Source organism: Cydia strobilella, chromosome 14, assembly GCF_947568885.1.
Source record: "Cydia strobilella chromosome 14, ilCydStro3.1, whole genome shotgun sequence".
NCBI lineage: Eukaryota > Metazoa > Arthropoda > Insecta > Lepidoptera > Tortricidae > Cydia > Cydia strobilella.
The window spans coordinates 7,843,636-7,853,413 of record NC_086054.1 but is presented as its reverse complement, the minus strand read 5'-3'; the positions used below and the strand labels follow the sequence as shown (position 1 = coordinate 7,853,413).

General features: G+C 36.4%; 1 non-coding gene across 1 annotated transcript; it reads right to left on the bottom strand.

Moving 5' to 3' along the window:
• Nucleotides 1-597: 597 nt before the first annotated feature.
• On the bottom strand, nucleotides 598-670 carry Trnan-auu (transfer RNA asparagine (anticodon AUU)). Its single transcript has one exon. It is a non-coding gene; the product is annotated as a tRNA-Asn (tRNA).
• Between the last annotated feature and the right edge of the window lie 9,108 nt (nucleotides 671-9,778).

Here is a 9,778-nt window from a genome sequence, read left to right as displayed (position 1 = left end):
AAAATAATCATAGGTTTATGACAAGTTAACCAATCTGTATTTGGTTAACGTGAGGACTTTAACCAAAATCTTTGTCTATGGTTTTTAGGGTTCCGTAGTCAACTTGGAACTCTTATAGTTTCACCATGTTCGTCAGTCTGTCCGATTTTTTTTAATGTATCTATTTATTGTTATTTTAATTGTGCCCGTGATTTTAATGTAATATGTATCTCGTTATCTGCAATAAAGTTGAATAATAATAATAATATTTCAATGAAAATAAACTTCATAAAATATTAGGTTAAATGTGAAATGGTAACAAAATCTGTCACATTGGTTTGTTTATATTATTCGCCATTTCTATTGAACTCCACTTTATTTTATTAATAAGGAGAAAACCATATTTATTATGCAGTGAACTAACGTGGAAGAGTGCAGCTAATGAAGAATTAATCTTGAAACGCGTTTAACCATTCATTAACCAACACCCGGCAATCCATCGTGTCTATTTGTAAAGCAACTACCGAACTACGTCATGCTCTACGACCACACTTTTGACATAGGCGGGATATCATCATAAATTTAATGAAAGTATTAATTTAAAAGTGGAAAAATTACTGCCTTGGGTGAGACTTGAACTCACGGCCTCTGGATCAATACTCCAGCGCTCTGCCAACTGAGCCACCAATACCTCATCCATAGTCAGCAAATTTTCCCACTATATGGGTGTAGGGGAAAGCGTTTTTTTAAGAAATAGATTTAAAGGCATAGCTCACGTGGAAGAGAAGACCGCTAGGCTGAAGTGAGACTGGGCGGGTCACGTTTGCCGCATGCATACGGATAGGTGGGCTAGTACAGTCACCAAGTGCCGCAAAAGAAGCGCGGACGTGGCAGGCCCAGACGGAGATAGCGGGACGACTTAGACACCTTCATCAGTAACTGGCTGAAAAAAGCACAACAGCGGGAGTTATAGAGATCAAGGGGAGAGGCCCTTGCCCAGCAGTAGGACACTTTAACGGGCTAAGAAAAAAAAAGAAGTTATGGCATGACACTGCGCAATACATATGATCTAAATTATAAAAATGAAGCAGCAATATAGCAGCCACTTTCTCAAGTCAAATAGGGATCGCGAACCCGTCTCATAAATTTTAGGAGTAAATATATCAATGTTAGTAAAGAGTAGAGTCAGTAAGAAACCCAAGAGAAAGCAAAGCAATCTGTATGCAAATTTTAAACGTAATAAGTGTCTTATACGATCAAGTTCGGGGACCGAGTTCATTTACATGTGGAGACAGATACAGTAGAACGAGGGCCCAACTTAACTAGCTTAATAACAGTACTTGCCAGTGTGCTTGTCTAAGAGAGAAGGTCCAGGAGATAAGTCCAATGCTACAACTTTGGTCCATAAGTTCAATACCTACGTAATTTAGTATAAATACAGTATTGGCAGTGTACTCTTTGGTTTTACCTGAGTTTTTTCTTACATTAATAAACATTATGCCATAATACTACGACATTCAAATACATGATCATTGTCAAGAGGGCGCTGTTGTTGCGCATGTATAGGGTGACAGTTCAGTATAGTATGAAAAAAATTGTTCCAGTGAAATTCCGGCGCGTGATCATATATTCCTGGTCAGGCTTTAGTCCCACTTGTATGAAGATATTTAAGTTAATTATAGACTACTTATAATTTGGTGGTTTTACGGTATGCGCTGCAAAATAATAAAGTTTGTCGTCGTTCTAATGGAAGAAGTTAAGTCCGCAGCAAGCTCGGCCGAATTTCACCTTCCCATACAAAAGGAGTTTCGTTCTCATTTTACAACTACGTGTTGGATTGTAATGAAACTTTGCACATACAACGACATATGGTATATCTACGCGTGTAATTAGTTTATATATCTACAGCTTATAAAACAAACGAAATAGTGTGAAAACAATTTTTGTATGAAAAACTTAAATTCGCCGTATATTTTAACTATGATATCTGAAGCTACATAAACTAATTAGGCATAGATATACCTTATCCTATTGTAAGTACAAAGTTTCAGAGCAGCGTTTGTATGGAGAACCGCGCTTGCTGCGGACTCTTAAGAGGCGCTTCACTTAGAAAAAAACCTAAGCTATTTATTTTACAAAGTACTACTTCTGTCCACACATTCACTGTGCCTCCTTTATAGAGTCGCGTTCTGATTTATTGGGTCTTATCGCGACAAATTTATTCGCCCGGGCGGTGCGATATCGCGAACTTATCGATAAGCGATAAGTAGCATTATGTTGTTCAATTAAGATTTTGCATGTCTTACGATAGCAAGTTTTATCGGTAAGTTGTTTCATGTAGCTTGCTTGGAAGTGCCGTTACACGTAGTAAGAATAGGATGATAATTGACCGAACGATATACAGTTGACGTAAAAACCGGCCAAGTGCGAGTCAACTCGCGCACCGAGGGTTCCGTATTTTTTAGTATTTGTTGTTATAGCGGCAACAGAAATACATCATCTGTGAAAATTTCAACTGTCTAGCTATCACGGTTCATGAGATACAGCCTGGTGACAGACAGACAGACGGACGGACGACGGACAGCGGAGTCTTAGTAATAGGGTCCCGTTTTTACCCTTTGGGTACGGAACCCTAAAAAGTACCAACGAAACAATGAAACAATGATATTGTAACTCCAGGTAGGTTATAGGCGTTCTAATTAAAGAGCTTACTCGTACATTGTACCGTTGCTATTTCTCGATTTGATAGTGTTGAGATATTTGCGAGCCGCTTATCGCCTATATGAATTTAATAGAGTTAGACCAAGAAAAGTCTGCAGCGATTTCGATAGCACACGCAGTGCAAGTGTTATTTATGCGTCATAATTTCATAGAAGTTTGACGTTTATAATAACACTTGCACTGCGTATGCTATCAAAATCGCTGCAGATTTTTCTTGGTCTAACTCTAGTAACTGTATAAAACGTTACATCTAAGATATAAATTATAACCGCTAGGTGCTCTAACAATTATCATCGCGAGATCCCCTAATGAGGGAACCGCGGCTAGCAGTTATTTTCTTTGTGGCTGCGCGGCCGGACGTATTTTTAACCAAATTAAAGCGAACTTTCTGCTGTTGACACACTTCCCGAGTGCACAAGATATATTATTATGGCGTTACTTTTAGTTTTTCGGCCCTTATGTCGCAGTTAACTTTTTTTTTTTACATCACCAATTCGAAAAAGGGGTTTTTCTTCCTTGCTAGGAGGGATCAAAGTGGCACTTTTCTTCCCTGCTAGGAGGGATCTAAATAACACTTTTCTGTTCTAGGACACTATTTTTACATTTTTTTGCGCATTATTTTTTTAGCTTAAATAAGATTTTAAACATCATAATTACCTCATAAGTGGTGTGAAAAGCAGTATGTGTCACATGGTAGCAAAATTATTTCCATCTTGGACGTAACACACTTGGATCCCTCGTTGCCCTCAGGATTCTATTTTAGAATCCTTCGCTTCGTTTAGGATTCAATGTACGCCCTCGCCGTAAATATGTCATTTTTCTCCCTTGTAAAACAATATACTATTTTAATACTCTGTAACTGGATGTTCGAGAGGGTCGATAGAGTGTATGAAGTCATGAAAAAGCCACGTACCGTAGGTATACATTGAATGAACACTATTATGATAAATAGTAGCGTTATATACCTAATATACCTACGTATAAAATCTGTCTGTATAAACTAAGTTACCGTGAAAAAATACAAAAAGGGCCGTAAGGAACGCGGTGTTGTATGGAGGTCGTTTGTCTTGAATATTTACTAGTCTCTGGTGAAAGTAAGGAAAATTGGAATAAAAGTGGCATATATTGTTAAAAAAACCTATCGACTATGAGGTACGTGACCGTTTTACACACGAAAATACAATTGAACTGTACGAGTAAAAAGTAAAATAAAAAAAATTAAAAACTTATTTTGCCCTTTTTATAAATATTAGGAAGGTTATGATCAGTTGGTTGAGTTAGTAACTTAGTTAGGTACTTTAACTTACCATGTTCTTTCAATATCATTGAAGTAACACGGTACTATATTTCGAATCGATCGGACATAAGGAAGTTATTAAATCACATTTAGAAACGGGTCTATCGCGAATTTATTTTGTTACCTTTATTTACCGACGTTTCGACACAGGTTTCACTGGTCGTGGTCGCGGCTAACTGACGTCCCAGCAAAATGTCAAAACAGAGATTTGTGTGACTACCCCACGTTTCTAAATGTGATTTAATATGTGTTTAAACCGCGAAAGTTTTAAATGTTATAAGGAAGTTAGTCAGATCCCCTCATCAACTAGAAAAGAGCTGATGATCTTCAAACGGCTGAATAGATTTTCATGAACCATGGCTAAGAATACTCGGGATAAAATTATCTACGACACAAAAAAAACGAAAATCGGTTCATCCGTTTGGGAGCTACAATACCACAGACAGATCCACAGATATACAGACACGTTAAACTTATAACACCCCTCTTTTTGCGTCGGGGGTTAATAAAATTAGGGCATTTGGCACATTTAAAGCCTTACATAAGTTTAAACCAAAGATAGATATAACTCCGTAATAGATGGATACAGTCTAAGGAAAAAGCGTGCCTCGAAAATCACAAAAATTTGATTCTCGATCAGATGGCGCCACTAGTTTTGGCCTACTCTCGTATAGAGGGCGTTGACTGTTTCGTTTGTTATTTATAATTTTAACGCATACCAGTGAAAGAAAATGGGTCAAAATCATATAAAAATAATTAATGCAAATAAAAAAATCATTTATCCATATTTAAATACATTTTATCGTATTTTTATAAATATTTATTTTTAGTTTTAAAGTGTGTCGACAGATGGCAGTGAATTTACTGGGGTTACAAAATTTACTATGACAGTACCGCTATAAGTTATTCTATGGTTTAAACGGATTGTTTCCTCTATTATTTAGTCTGTAATTATAATAACTCATAAATACTTAATAGTTGGAGTCACGAAGACTCACAAACGCGAGTTTCTTAGGTTTTTCGTAGGGGACAAGGAACCAGTATGCCGCCATTTAAAAAAAAATGTAGGTAAGTTACAATCTTTGCTGACTTTGAAACATAGACATAGTATATAGTAGTTATAGACGCGTCACCAAGCGACCGGGAGTAAGAATAAAATTTGGGCAGCATAGGATTTTTTTTCTTTCACTCTTATAAATTTCAGTATTTCGCCATCGCCTCCTACCTATGATGCGATTCGGTCAATGATAAAGACAAAGCATGGCACTATTTTCTCTTTCCTCTAATAGGAATCGCAATAAGACTATCTTTCTCTATCAAAGAGTGTCAGGCCCTTGTATTGGAATCATGTCCAGGTAGCTGTCATTTGGCAAGGTATAAATATAGTGAAACAAAAGTGTTTAGTTATAATTGTGAGAATTTTACGAGTATATGTGGGTATGTTAGTTTATAAGGTATTTGTAATACCTACGGGTCTTATGCCTTATTCAGAATTTTATAATAAAAGTAGATAATATTTGTCTACTGTAGTCGGCATTATGCCTAAGTGCCTTACGCCTACTGTATTCAAACCCGTAGCTTTACCAATTGGAGCCTACGGCGTGTCGTAGCAGCTCGTAGCCGCATCGTAGCGCGTAGCGGCACGCTATAGCGCTAAAACTTTTGCCAATTTCAAATATTTACTGCAAAATTATTACAGTTTGTCTAACAGAGCTTTGTTTACATGAACCCCGATTCAGATTTAACGAGTTGTTATAGGTTTGATCTTTTTTTGATACGACCTTGATTGAAGATATAAATAGTATGAATTTACTAAAATGATTTTTACGCCTAAGACGTAGTCTGTTAAACAAAAGCCATTGTTTTCTTTGCCACGCGCTCAAAACGGAGCCCACCGCTCGCACAAAAGAAACAATGGCTTTTGTCTAACAATTTAGCGTCGTAGGCGTAAACCCATTTGAGAAACTGCATATATAATAGTAGACACGACATTTGTGTGTACATGAAGATCTTAGTATTATTTTATTATGTTTCAACACAACCCTGTAAGGGCACTGCAATAAAATTACAAACTAATCAACTACTTAACTTAATAACACTATTAACTAAATTTACATGTAATGGCCGGCCGTAGATAAGGGGACATTTCCGGTTCTAGAGCAAACATACAACATTATTTTATAAAATAAGATACTGATCTTCAATTCACTGGAATTAGGTCATTGAATATGACATAAACAGTATATCCACACATACCTATAGTTTACAACGTATACATTGTGTTGTCACACGTCATTAATTTCGAAACTGCAACGCTAGAACAGCAACAAATAGCTAATGCTAAGCTAGTTTAGCTGCTTGTTACAGCAAATTGCATGCTAGTTTTGTCATAATCAGCTATAATCTGGTATATCGATTTGTACGAGTATTCAGAGCTGATTGGAGGCGGTAATCGGTTCAGTCCAAATCAAGTAATCCTAAACAGTATACCTAATTAGCTATTTGTCCGTTAGATTAGTTTATTTAGACTTAGCATTGCAATTAGTGATTTATTAAATACTTTGATTTGCGTTATTGAAGTAAAACTTCTTTAGGCGCGACTAGAGGGTAACTCAGATTTTATTTCGGACGGAAGTAACGCTTAGTAGTGACACACGTACTAGGACACAAGTCAAAGTGCCAACATAGCGATAAACGTCATCGTCAAAGAAGTTTTACTTCAATCGCGCGTAAATATTATACGCACACACTTTTTTAAGTTAAACATTACGTATTCGTATGACAAAAAAAAAAACAATTTATCAAAAGCAAAATGGGGCAGTATAAACGTACTAGTTAATCATATTAAAACCACGAATGAATATATTTCATATTTCATATTTATATTTCATATTTATTTATTTTGTATCAATCATATATACTACACCTATATATATCCGTTTTATTAGTCGTTTTAGTAGTCGTAACCATTAACTTCTTAATGAGTAGGTAAACTTACCCTGCAGGGAAAAACTGGACGGTTTCACTGTGACTTACCTATATGTATTTCAAAAATTACGAAACACAAGATCAACTCACAAATATCATTTTCGCTAAAGCTTTCAATAAAACTGTTAAAATATTGTTATATTACGTTGTATTTTCCCATTTCGATATTTAACAAAATGGATCGCCACACCAATCACAATCGGCAAACTAAATCACCGCAAAAACGTATCCCCCATTTGAACGAACGGTTTCTTATACCATCATTATTATCCTTTTCCAATATACAGCTGCAATATATCCGTTTGCACGTCTGTCTATGACGCCGTAAATAGTGACATAGATTAAATAATACAAAAGGAAATAATAAGTAGCGACTTACGAGAACAAAACATAGCTATTATTTACATTAACACCTGTGCAGCGTCATGACAGTCAGCAACAAAAGTAGGGGATCAGACTACGCGATAACGTATCTATCACGTCAAAAGTATCTATAGACCGTGAGTTAGGAACAGATTTCCATGACCAATCTCCTCCCGGGCGATAACTCGTATAGTGGTTAACGGCTATGTATGATGAACCCTCGTAGACGTCAGCTGCCGCTCCGTTGGTAGATTGAGGAATGGTCAGTTGGAACACGTAAAAAAATTGTCATCGCCTCGCGTTTGATACTTTGTCAGATGATAGTTTAGATGCTATTGTGAATTTAAAAAATCGTCAGCCGGTTGTATCGCGGTGGAAAGAACATCAGCTCATGAACGCCTGACATGTAAAAAATAAGCGCTTTACCTTTTTATACCTGAGTTGCTAAGTAAACTGTGTTTCAAAACCCCCTCTCGTTCTAAAAGGTATCATCCCCCAATAGCAATCAAAAATGCATCTTCCAAATACAGACAGAATAGTTTTTTAACGCGCGCCAGTCGTAACCTAAATGAGTTGTCTAAAGAATTTGATGTAGATATATTCAACTGTAGAATTCCTAGCGGGAGACGTAATCTAGTGCAGAGATATTTTGAGTCTTTGAAGTGACCGTGTTGTCGCCTTCTTGAATGCCTATACTAGTTACTTTATTACTCTCTTTTTTTTTCTTGCCTTTTGTCTTCATTGCTAATTTGTATTTTAGTTACTCCCTTATTAGTTATCATTTGTATACGCTCTGTTTACATATGTGGCTACGATAGTGCGCAACCTTAGTATAGTACCTATTAGTTTGTATCATGTCACTACCTGTGAGTTCCTATAATTGGCTTCCTGTATCAACTATAATTTTTATGTTAATGTCACAGCTGTTGGATCTCCAAATAAATAAAATAAAATAAATAAATAATAGTAATACCAAACTCGTGAAACTTTGCTTGAAGCATTTCATCAGGCGTTTCAATAAACGGGTTACGCATTACACATACTTTGCGGACATAAGTGGTAAGGCGCGTATTTTTTACATGTTCATGTGGACAGCTGACGGTCTTTCCACCGCGATACAACCAGCTGACGGTTTTTTAATTTAAAATTGCATCAACTATCATTGACACAATTGCAATCGGGAGATGACTGAAAAAAAAATATTTTTACATGTTCATGTCATCAACTGACGGTCTTTCCACCGCGATACAACCGGCTGACTATTTTGTGAATTCATGATAGCATCTAAACTATTATCTGACAAAGTATTAGCCGGGAGGCGATGACTACTTACTTAAAAACTTAACTAGAAGAGATATATATCTCTATGTGTAGAGAACAATTAGACTGTGGCAGTTACTCTTGAACACGAACTGTAGAGATACCTATGTCTGTATTTGGAAAAGTATTCCAGGGTGGCATATACTTTATGCGCGTAGTTTAATTCACTACTATAGATGCTGACTGTAGTAAAGATTGAAAACAACCATGCTGCACTCCTTTTTTAAGTGTTCTTATTTTTTTTAACGATAAGTCAAACTTGTAAATGATTCTTTCAGTCCCTGTGTTTTAAGAAGCTAATGCATCAATTATATTATTTCTTGGACGAAGACATTTTCGAGTTTGCTTATATAGAAATTCAAAAAGATCTTGCAACAAATAGTATTTGTTGGTTCAAGAACTTTTTTTTCAGCGCAAGTAACATATCTTGATATCATAATATAATCTATGACCCAGGACAGATTGGAAGGATCGGTCGAGTTTTACTGTCAATAAAACCGAAGTGGTTTCGCCGATAAACATGTACAGTGTACGCCCATTGTGGTTTTACAACCTTTGGAAAAGGTGAAGTTACAGCCGACCCTACAATTAATCTAGATTGACTATCTAGACCTGAATTCAGGTAACCGCGTCTCTTTACGAGCACTGAGCCTAACTTTTATTCCGTGTCTTATTGTCCTAGAGCTCGTCAATCGATGCGTCAAAGCAGGTGGTCTGACAATTGCCGGCTGATGTGATGCCGCTGATTTCTATGGGACAGCCAAATTTTTTTTCGCGATTTTGATATTGGCCCCATAGTAAAAGTTGTTCAGTTTGACCTATCAAGTCACTACGCAGAGTATGAACGGTGGTTAAAATTTCATCCTGTATTGTACAGAATAGGGAACTCTATACCTATATCCACCAAACTTTATCGAAATCTGTCGAAACAAAGTTCGACAAGAAAGTAAAAATCACCCCATATTCAAGACACAAATTTAACTAACACTTTACACCTCTTCTACTATTAATAACCCTTTGACTCTAACGTAAACAAAAAACTTCTCTTAATGACTTTTATCAAGTTCCTATTTCAAGTGAATAAATAGTTTCCTCGCGAATCGAAGCGGA